The 11,733-nt window shown below is 39.3% G+C and overlaps 1 protein-coding gene across 2 annotated transcripts in view; it reads left to right on the top strand.

The window, feature by feature from the left end:
* Positions 1 to 215: 215 nt before the first annotated feature.
* The window catches only part of PLAC8 (placenta associated 8), a 37,926-nt gene continuing 26,408 nt past the window's right edge, over positions 216 to 11,733 (top strand). Inside the window, exon 1 of one of the 2 annotated variants that reach the window (XM_056803281.1) lies at positions 216 to 407. The gene's annotated coding sequence lies outside the window, so the exon portion shown is untranslated. The remainder of the gene's footprint in view (positions 408 to 11,733) is intronic. The other variant, XM_007495762.3, reaches the window with a different exon arrangement.

Here is an 11,733-nt window from a genome sequence, read left to right as displayed (position 1 = left end):
TACACACACACAAATTAGGTGACAGTGGATTGATTTGTATTGACTGATGTAATTCTCTAATTTCTTTATGAGGAGGTAACACATTTGCCTGTGCACATTACTAGGGACCTGGAAGTATTTGCGTAAAACCCATCAACTGTAAAATACACATTGGAATGCAAAATAGAACTTCCCTTTTCTCTGACCACAATCTAGTGAAACCTTAGGTAGGCTCAAAATGTGGCTACAGAAAACAGTTCTCTTTTCAGGAAGCTGCTTTTTTTCTGGATGCCACAAACACTCAAAACTCCCATGGTCACTGAGTGCCTGGGAGCTTATCTTTTATTCCACTTAATTACTCTCAGAGAAACATTTGTGCCTTCCCCCTGCCCTGCATAGGTTTCATTTCTCCTGTGAACTCCAAGCAGGTAAGATTCCTCTTTTCAACTTTGCAAGTAGCTTAGGACCATAAATATGTGTTTGATCAGATCAATAACAAATAGGTTCATTTTTTTTAATCTTTTATCTTTTTTTTGGCATTATTTTTCTTAAGTACTTGATTTCCTGTGTGTCCAGTACATAATACTCTAGATAAACAAGTGATGGTTGATCATTTCTGAAGATTATACTAAAGCAAGACTTTGCAGGATACCTTCTGTTGTGTTGTTCAAATGAAAAGGGACTAAATTTCAAGTCTAAAACTTTGATTTTTTTTTGTTGTTTAATTTATTTTAACAAAAGTTGCTTTTAGTGGGTGTAGTGAGTTACATTTGCCAAGTTGGTCCCTAATTCCCTGCTCATCTCCATGTACATTCACATTTGAGCATACCTGTCATTTCTTTTTCTTCTTTTTTTCTACAAAAGTTTTTTAAGGATCCAACTGTTGTCTTAAGATAGACTCATTTCATCTATTCAAATTATTTAATGAATTTAAAGAGACTCATTTCATCTATTCAAATTATTTAATGAATTTAAAGATCTGAGGTTTCTAAGCTTGGAGGTTTCACTCAGGTTAAGAGCATGGGATACTTGAATTTTCACCTCAGGATTTGGGTCAGTTTATACCTTTCTTTTTTTTTTCTTCAAATTTTGCTATTTATTTATTCAAAACATTCTTTTCCTTAAACATTTTGAGTCCTAAATTCTCTTACTCTCAGAAGATAAATGTTATACAAAAAAATCATGCAAGACATATCTTCATATCAGCAATATTGCCTGAAAAAAGGCCAAAAAATTAAAGAAAGAAAATTATACTTCTACTTGTTAATGAGTACTCTCTCTGTGTTATGGGTGGGAAGGGTACCTTTTGCAAGCATGCAAGACTCCAAAACTTAACTTAAAACAAAAAGGAGATTTATTAAATTTAGAAAGTAATGTTGAGAGTGGCCAGGAGGATAGCAAGGTGGGACAGCAAGATGGGGAGCAATTCCTTGGGAGGACAGCATGGATGGAAAGGCTGTCCCCCAGACAACATCAGTTCTGGGGTTTATATACTCTTTAGATGCTATGTCCTGGTGTGGATGTGACTTTGAGAGTGTTAGTCCCTCAGGCATTTGGTGGGATGAGGTGGTCATCTGACTGGGGCCTGCCTGGAGGCATAAAGATTCATCTCTTTGTCCATCTTAAATCTAGAGGGCAAAAGAGGGTAAACATCTCCGGACCCTAGGTGGGGTCATTGGGTGTTTCTAGGTTAAGAGTCATGAGGACTCAAAGGCAAGGGAGTTTCCCTGATAATAGTTGGCCTGGGTTTCTGGGGTACAGTGCCCATGTCATCTGAAATGGATGGCTTTTTTTCCTCATGAGTCCTGTGGAATTGTTTTGGATCAATGTAATTTATTACTTTCCAATTTAGTTTCTGGATGTAATTTTTTATTATGACAGCACTTAGAATGTGAAATTTATTGTTCAGACATTTTGCTCTTTTCTGATTCTTCCTGATCTCACTGGAAGTTTTCTTGGCAAATTTGGCCACTTCCTTCTCCAGTTCATTTTACAGATGAGAAAACTAAAGCAAACAGGGTTAAGTGACTTGCCCAGGTCCACATAGTTAGTGAATGTCTGAGGCCAGATTCGAACTCAAAGATGAGTCTTTGAGTTCCAGAGGCAGTACTTTATCCACTTTGTCACACTAGCTGTCTATGGGAAACTTTATTCATTAAAAAACAAAATGTAAGAGTATGAGTGACATTAGTAAGAAAAAGCCAAGCATGATTCTTCTCAACTGGTATACAAAACATGCAAAGGAGAGAAAATGAGATCCCCTGACTTTTAAGTATAGACCCGGGGGATTGGAAAGCATTAAACAAAGGAAGATATATAATTTTGGAATGTTCTAAATAGTTAAGAAATAAAATAGGCAAGTCAAATATGGGGGAAAGCTTTTCAGACACTGATAGTCTTCTAACCAACCACTTGTTGATCATCTCCAATTTATCCAGTATTTGTCTGTACTGAATGATGGTGTCAACACGGAATCTAGGAACCCCAAACTTGTGGCCTAGTGGGATCTGGTGAACCCTCAGATTTGACCCTGTACCTGTGAGAATCCACCCTGAGTGGAATCTCAGATTTAACAATCCACTTCAGATGGAGACTAAGCCCAAGCCAAAGCCAAGAGTATATCACACCCTCCTTCCGAGGATCGAACTGGGGACCAAAGAGTCACTCGGCTTCTGCTTGGCCTTAGTCTCCATCTGAAGTGGATTGTTAAGCCTGAGATTCCACTCAGGGTGGATTCTCACAGGTACAGGGTCAAATCTGAGGGTTCACCAGATCCCACTAGGCCACAAGTTTGAGGTTCCTAGATTCCATATTGACAATGGATAATTAGTTGGCTCAATGGATACCTCAAGTCAGGATTCAGCTTCTTGAGTTCAAATCTGAACGTGCTTAGCTGTGTGACCTTGGGCAAGTCACAGAGACACAACTGAACAACAATAATTTGATGTCACTCTTGTTACCTATGAACTTCTTGAGAATAGGGAATTTCTGCCTTTCCTTATCCCCCAAAGGTATCCTCAAGGTTTAGTACTGTTACCTTAGAAAAAATACAGAACTATTAGATAGTCAGAAAAACTAAGTCTTTAATCAGGATAGGGATAGGTACACTATTGAGCAACCACATAGAGCCCAGCGCCAATATCTACACAGGGCTTACACTCTGGGGACTCTGGGGATGTATTCCTGGGAGAAGACTGGGCACTGGATGCCAGCTCCAAAGAGGGACAGAACTTGGGGGTCTTTTATACCCTCTGGAGAACTTGGTATGGCAAGCATGCATAGACAAACTACAAGCAGGCTGCAAAGAGGTCTGCAGCCAGCCTCAGGGGTATCAGGGAGCAGTCAATTATAACAACTTCAAAGAAAAGGGTCAAACTTAGAGCCAGAGCCTGGCTTCCTGAGAGAGGACTGTAATACAATGGGAGAAACTTGTAAAACAAACAAAGGCACTCACCATTTTGACTATGTTCATAGATCCCATCTATACTCCGGTCTCTAAACAGTTTAAGGTCTACAGTTCAACCCCAAATAGATGTGCCTGGTCCTGGGGTTTCTCAAAGGGCAGGGGTAAAATTGAGGGGTCCAGATTTCACCTCGAGTGTACAGTGTGGAGTGAGAAATCAGTGTGCTATTTTCAAGTTATTCAGAGTTATTAATATACCCCCAAAGTATAAACGCTTTTCCCCCCTCTCCCTCATTCATTTCTCTCTAAGCTCCCTACTAGACAAGATTACTCCATCCTTCTACCTGTTTGGACACTGTTTTGAATTGAGTCCTTTGAGTTTGGAAATTTGCCTAAGGCAGGACTGTTCTTAGACCCTGAAGTACCCAGGATCAAATCTGAAGTACCTGTCTTGAGTACCCTTTTGTTTTAGGGTTCTCTCCTATTGTATCTTTGTTTTAGCTAGTATCTATAGAACCCTCTTTGAGGTCCAGCTCTGTGGCTTGACTGATCCTCACATCAGCACCTCCCAGATAAGCCAGTCCCAAACTACTGCCCTCTTTGTATCTTTCTTAAAATATTGATTGGCTTGGATGTATCCACTAGGAAGCTATTCTCCGATTTCTTGAAGATGTGAATTTGCTTGAGTGTGTCCATTGTGAAGAATTTAGAATACTAAATTCTGTCTCCAACCTCTTGAAATGTTCAATTTATTGTATCTTCCTATTAGTTGGAAACCTGGGAATATTTTGTATCAGGAACAATATATCAGAGTTTTCTCTGTAAGGCAATCAGTGAAGCTGTCTCTGGTGAGTCCGAGGCACTCATGGCCATTTCTCTTTCTATAAACTCTTGGGGTGTCTGCCTTGGGTCAATGACTTGAGACAGTGCCCCTACATTTCTCTCTCTCAATAAAGCATTACAGCTTAAGTGGTTGTATTGTTTAATAGTGTTTAAAGAGAGTGAACATTGACATTTTCAAGGTTCCCTCAATTTCCTCCCCACACAGTACTATGCCTGGCACTTAGTACACTTATTTAACAGATTAACTATCAAGTTTACAAATTTGCTCCAAAGCATTCTCATTCCTTTTCTCAAACTACTCATTCTCCCGCTCATCTTGGATATTTTCTTGAATGTAGAGTTTCAAGGAAGTGAAGACTGTGGTTTTTCTTGCCGTTTCCCAGAAAGGGAGAGGAGATGTTCTGAACTTCCTACCTCTAGCTGCTTTTATTAGGCCACAGATGGGTGAATTCTCAACACCCTCTCCACATCCTTTCTAAATTGAAAGCAATAAAAGGAAATGTTCTGTATGGTTCTTTTTATTTTAAACTCTTACTTCCTGTCTTAGTAACAACTGTAAGACATAGAGCAAGGGCTAGGGTTTGGTGACTTGCCCAGAATCACATAGTTAGGAAGTATCGGGTCACATTTGAATCCAGGTCCTCCTGATTCCAGGTCTGGAACTCTATCCACTGGGCCACCTATCTGCCCCAATGTAGTTCTTTCAATGGGGTAAGAATGGACTTTGTTCAGAAAACTATTTCAAGAAAAGTTTTGGTAGAAGACTTTTTTCATTAAATGTTTGCAGAAAGAGATGTGTTTGAACCCAAGGGAATCTGTTAGAATTTTAGTTCTGACTTTGATAGCTGTGTGACCTTAACCATAGGACCTTAGATAGAGAGGAGAGAAGATCATCAAAGGTCATATAGTCTAGCCCTCTCATTTCCAGAAAAGTAAATTATGCCTTGTCCAGAAGAAGGTCGGGTCTTGAACTCCAATCAAAATGCCATTTCCTTCAAGGAACGGATGCAACAGAACAAGTGGCTAGACAGGTCACTTGGCTGGTAGGCTAACTCCTCATCTGCCCCAACAGTTGCTAGACTGGGCCATGTTTTTTCATCCTTCTCTTGGGCCTGCATCTATAGTGTTCAGTACTTTGCATATCATCTGTGTAGTACATGATACTTTACATCAAGGACACTTTGCTAAGCCACACTTTTTATCTGTTCAATGGGAATAATAATAGTATCTTCCATGGGTTATTGTGAGGATGACAATCCTTGTTTAGCACTTTGAAAACCGTAAAATGCTCCTTAAATGTCAACTACAATGGTGAGCATATATCCTAATCTCTAAGAGTTTATAAAAACTTCTATTCCAAGAGTATATATATATATATATATATATATATATATATACAGGGTGTCTCCAAAGACTTTTGGTGTGGTTTTAAGCTTTCAAAAAGCTTACAGTTTATTTAAGCTGCCATTATTTCCCTGTTAAGCTTCAAGCAAGCTTAAAATTAATTTAAGCTCCTATATTTCTCCTTTTAAACTTTAAGTAAGTTTAAAATACACTAAGATTTTGGAGTTACCTTGTATAATATAAGTAAATTGCTTTGCAAACCTTAAAATGCAATCTAGACTCTAGGTATTATTATTCTTATTCTTTCCCAGATAGTACAAATAGACAACAGGAGTTAAACTGGTTAAGGCACCAATTTGGAAACTTATTAAGTTTTTATGTACCATTAAAAAATGATTTACATGTGTTAACTGGGAAAAAAAAACACAGAACTACTAAAGTAATCAGAAAAACTTAAGTCTTTAATCAGGAAAGAGATAAGTTCAATATTCAGCCCCTACACAGAGCCCAGCACTAAGAACTTTACAAGGCCTACACCCTGGGATTCTGGGAATGTATCCCTGGGAGGATCACTGTGCTAGATGATGTCTCTGAGGAACAATAAAACTTGAGGAACTTATTTACCCTTTTGGAGAACTAAGACAGGGAAATATGATTGATTGACATTACTGAAGCTACAAGGAAATGGGTATGTCCAAACTACAGGGACAGGATATAAACTGGCTAGGAAGTGAAACCATAGCCAGAGGCTGGGATATCAGGGAGTGGCCTAATGACCATGGTTATTAAAAAGATGTTTTAAGTCCAGATTTTGGTGTTCTTCTTGGGAACAGATCTCTGATACAATGGGAGAAGCTTCTAAGGTTAAACGTGTACTTAACATTTGATTAGGTCTCCCACCTAAACCAGGATTATCCATTACTTTAAGGTCTATTGTTCAATCTGAAATGGCTAGTCTGAGACCTCTCTTGCAGCAAACTCTTATGGGATAAAGGGCAGACTTGGGGTCTCCAGATTTCGAGTTGACACATGTAATTGATAGTTCACACACAACCCTCTTTTTCTGTCCTTTGTATATGGGGCCTATGTTGGTGTTTTTTACCTTCAGAATAACAAAAAAGAACTATACATATATGTTTAAACATATTATCTGTATGTGTGTATGTCCTATAATAAACCAGTTGAATTGCTTTTGAATCCCTTGTCCTAGAGTTCTATCAACAGTCACAAGTCCTATGTTAGCCCCACCCCCCACCTGCTCTCATTTGCCCTCATATAATTACTGGACCTTACCCTTTACCAAAGGGTGCTAGAGGAAGTCCTATAGCTACCCACACCTGTGTCATTTGATCTCATCTGAGTAACCTGGCTCATAGTAACCAGTCAATAAAAGCTTGTTGACTGATTGCCTTTTACCCGCTATTAATGACCCTCTGGCACACCTTCCCATAACCACAGCCTTTGTCCTCACCCATACAGAGGACTTTGGCTCATAGTCGGTTGAGAAAAGGATGTCATCTCCCCTCATCTACTCCTCAAAATCCCTCAATTTAAGTACCTCTTTCACTCCAGACACAGAGGCAAAAATGAAACAATCTAAGAGCTTACTAGGGGAAACAATGTGACATATATAAGTATAAACAAAATAAATATAAGGTCTGAGAGAAGCCTGGAGTGGAGAAGTGTCAGGAAAGGATTCATGTGGAAGGTGATGCTTGAACTGAGTTTTGAAGAAACAACAGATCTCAAGAAGCAGAGGCTCCAGGCATAGGGAATAGACATTGCAAAGAAAAGGCAGAGGCAGGAGATAAGGACAAGGTTACAAGGGACTCCAGAAGCCATCTAGTCCAGTCTCACTTTACACTTGAAGACACTGAGACAAAATACTTGGAGCAAGGTCACCCAAAAAGTGTCAGGTAGGACTCAAACACAGATCCTCTGGGTTCTCTGATATTGAAATCACTTTAAAAGACTGATATATATTAATTCAAGGTTGCCAAGGAATTCAGCTATGTAATTCCTAAATGAAACACTCAAGTCAGCTGCCAACCTTTTTACAAACAGGAGGAAGAAAGTATTAGGGAGGGAGAAAGAGAAAAGGAAAGGGGAGCGAAGGGAAGAGGGTTTAAATACCCACTTTGCTCAGGCTGAGCCAAAGCAGGCCTAAAGGCCCTGGATAGCCAAGGCAAAAAAAGAGATCAGTCCTTATCACTGACATGAGCAATCTAAAGGGAAATAGTCCACAGGGCTCCTCCACCTCAAGCTCCAGCCTCCACACTCCTCTCGCCTCCCTCCCAGGAAGTCCCGAGACCTCCAGAGGCTGTCCTCTACCTCACTTCCTGCATCTCACATGTGCCAATGGTGGCTCTCCCTTGACCTAGGACCGCCCAGAGGTCTCCATTTTTGCACATCTCTGTTGAAGGCCATATTCTCAAATAATTAAATCTTGAGTTTGCTGCAGCCCTTCCTAATCTTGTTACACTGAGTAGGGTGGAGATTGTAGTTTCCAAGACCTGATTCTGTTATTCCAAGTATCTCTATTGTTATTGATCATGAAATAGCTAAATCCGATCTTCTAAAGAATGGTATGAATAGGGTGGAGTAGTTTTGAAATTCACAATTTCCCCCTGAGGCCTGAGGAAGACTAGTCTCTCTGATGGGACTTGTAAACATACCAGCTATGAAACTGAAATAGTTAGAGATAAGAGGAAATAGGAGAGATAGAGACCACAAAACCAATGTTTTGCTGAGAGCATTGACAAAAGCCAATTAAGGGGCAGTCCCCTTTGGCAGAAGAGTGTACATTCAAAATAAATTCAATCAACCTTCAGTTCAATCAACCACACCCCAAGGTTCATTCTTGATCTTGATGTAATGTAGTTTTTTCTGGCATCTTTCTGCAACAGTTCATTCTCTGGATTTAGGAGTTAGCAAGCTTCTTCCTTGAAGATCTTTCTCAAACCAAAACAAAAAACTTTTCAAAATCTTGGATTTTTATTAAAATACAATCCCCCCTGAAGTGGGTATTAAAAAAAATTCCAGATCAGCTCAGGATGCATTGTTGAGTTATGGGGGTATATGAGTCAGTTATTTAAAAAATTCAAAAACAATAAAAACAAAACAAACAAAAATATAGAGGGAAAATATGGAAGAAAGTTAAACTTTTTGGGAGAAAGGGAAGGAAAAAAATTCAAAATCAGAATCAAAATACCAAAATCTATGTATATAAAATGTTGAGTAAGCAATAGGCTCTTGTACAAATCCAATTTAAAGTAATGTCTATCCCACAAGTCTGTAGGACAGAATGCAGTAATATTTCACTTACCCATTTGCAGCCAAGACTACAGGAAGTTGCCATACTATAAGAAGGAAAAGGAATTAGAATTCTATTTTGATAGGGAAGTGTCATTCCCAGGTCTGACTTTTTTTTTTTCATTCTCAGGGATGTAGGGAGCCAGCATGATAGTCAAATTTTGATACTTGTATGAGTACTTCATAAAGAGTGTAGATACAAGGAAGTCCTACCACTTAACATATGTCAAGCATCGCAACCTCGAGTCCACATTAGTATTCCCTATGTGCTCTTTTGGCACTATTCAGGTTAAGTCTGTGCTCCTTGTTTTTATCCCATTTGTTGGAATCAGACACAAACATTAATCAAAGTCCCATAACATTTTATCAATGAATGGCAGGTTGCCACAGTCTAAAGCTGTTTGGGTATATTTTAATAATATAGCAAGTATGTATATTTAAACATATTACTGCAGAGAGAGAAAAAAATTTAATTGTACATACCTTTTGCACAAGAAATGAGGAAAGGGGAAAAAATTCAAATATTCAAAAGAAAAGCAATAATAAAAAAATAAGTGAGAGAAAAGAGAAAAAAATCAGGAATTCAATGTTTTTGAAAAAACAGCATCCACTTGTCAATGGATTATTATCTTCAATGCATATAATAGGATACAGTCAATCAGTTTCAGCAGATGCTCTCTTTCTTTACATGTGAGCAATGAATCCAAGAGTCCTTCTCTCCAACCTTTATAGATGTTGGAGTAGTTAACAATATTTGGAATAGTCCTTCCCACAAAGGCTGAGTTGCTCCAGTATGCTGGAAATTCTTAATATACAAGGTGTCTCCTGGGTTCAGGTCTTAAAGTGAAAAGTCTAGTGGTCCGGCTTGTACTGCAGCTCCAGATTCATGAAGTTCATGCAGTTTATGCTGTAATTCCTATATATAGGAAGCAATAGTAGTATCTCCCCCTAATAGTGATGTATATGGCGGGGAGAAATGCTTAGCCTGTATAGGCAGATGTCCAAAAAGCATCTCAAATAGTGAGATCTGTAAGTCTCCTCTAGGCCTGCTTCTAAGATAAAATAGGGCCAGAGGTAGGATTTCAGGCCATTTTAAATGGGTCTCAGTGCATAATTTGCCAATCATAGTTTTAAGTTCTTTATTCATCCTTAAAACTTGGCCTGAACTCTGGGGATGATATGGAACATGGAATTTGGGAGTTATGCCCAAGCAAGAATATATTTGGTTTAAGACAGAATCAGTAAAATGACTTCCTCTATCTGCATCAATACGTGCTGGCAGGCCAAAACAAGGAATAATTTCTTTTAAAAGCACCTTAGCAACAAAAGCTGCTGTGGCTCGGGTCACAGGAAATGCTTCCAGCCATTTGGTCAGTTGATCTATGACTAGACAAAATTTATAATGTCTGGCCTTTGGCATTGTTATGAAATCTATCTGTAGGTGCTCAAAAGTGGTGTAAGCCAGAGGACACCCACCAAAAGCTTTGCCACAAAAGGCGTGTTGGTTATATGCCTGGCAGGTAGAGCAGGCTGAACACACTTTAGAGGCTATGGTAGTTAAACCGGGGGCTATCCATACTCTCCTAACAGAGTCCACAATGCCCTGGGTACCAAAGTGACCATTTTTATGAACAGATTGGCAAATTTGGTGATAGAAACTTCTAGGGAGCAGGGGTTTTCCTTCAGATGACACCCATACTCCATTAATCTGTTTTGCTTTAAATTTTTGTTTCCATTTTTCCACTTCCTTTTCATTATAGGAAAGTGATAAATTTAAATTATCAGTGGTTGTTAATGCTAAAATTAATCCAGGTCCTTCTATGGCTGCTAGCTTTGCAGTGGCATCTGCTTGGTCATTTCCCCTAGAGACAGGGTCAGAGCCACCTGTATGGGCAGAGCAATGAACTACAGCTAGGGATTCAGGCAGTTTGAGAGCAGAAAGAACTTCATTAATAATTTCTGCATTAGCTATGGATTTTCCAGCTGAGGTTAAAAATCCTCTCTGGAGCCATAGCATCCCGACTGAGTGACAAATGCCAACAGGATATCTAGAATCTGTATAAATTGTTGCCTTTTTACCCTTGGCAATTATACAGGCATGTTTCAGAGCTATGAGTTCTGCCCCTTGAGCACTAATATTAGAGGGTAGTGAAGCTGACCACTCAGTGGCAAATTCTGTGACTACAGCAGCTCCAGTGTAGCATATGCCATTTCTCATAAAAGAAGAACCATCAGTAAATAAGACCAGATCTGAGTTGTTTAAGGGAGTGTCCAAGAGATCATTTTGAGGCTTTTCTGTCATGGACACTAGTGTTTCACAACTATGTAATGGTTCTCCTGAAGTTGGTAAATCTGGAAGCAAAGTGGCAGGGTTAAGAGTTGAACAGAGCTTCAAGGTAATGTTTTCATTGTTTAACAAGGTTATTTCATACCTTGCAATTCTCTGATCAGAAAATGCCTGTGTTCTATGTCTTAGCAACAATGCTTCTACCTCATGTGGGCATTGTTAATGGGCATCCCAATACTAGATCAACAGTTTTTGTCACTAGTAAGGTTGTAGCAGCAATTCCTCTAAGACATGGTGGTGCTCCTGATGCTACTGGGTCCATTTGGGCAGAATAATAAGCAATTGGGTGTTGAGAAGGTCCCAAAGTCTGAGTTAAAACACCTGAAGCTACCCGTCTTCGCTCATGTACATACAAAGTAAATGGCTTGTTGTAATCTGGGATGCCTAGAGCTGGGGCAGACAGGATAGCCTTTTTTAGATCTGATAGAGCTGACAGGTGTTCTGGTTCTAATTTGAGGGGTTCAGGGACCGAATCCCCTGTTAGTGCTATAAGGGGTTTAGTAAT

The sequence above is a fragment of the Monodelphis domestica genome, chromosome 6 (assembly GCF_027887165.1).
Source record: "Monodelphis domestica isolate mMonDom1 chromosome 6, mMonDom1.pri, whole genome shotgun sequence".
Lineage (NCBI taxonomy): Eukaryota > Metazoa > Chordata > Mammalia > Didelphimorphia > Didelphidae > Monodelphis > Monodelphis domestica.
The sequence above is the reverse complement of the archived record's forward strand: the minus strand, read 5'-3'. Positions and strand labels throughout refer to the sequence as shown.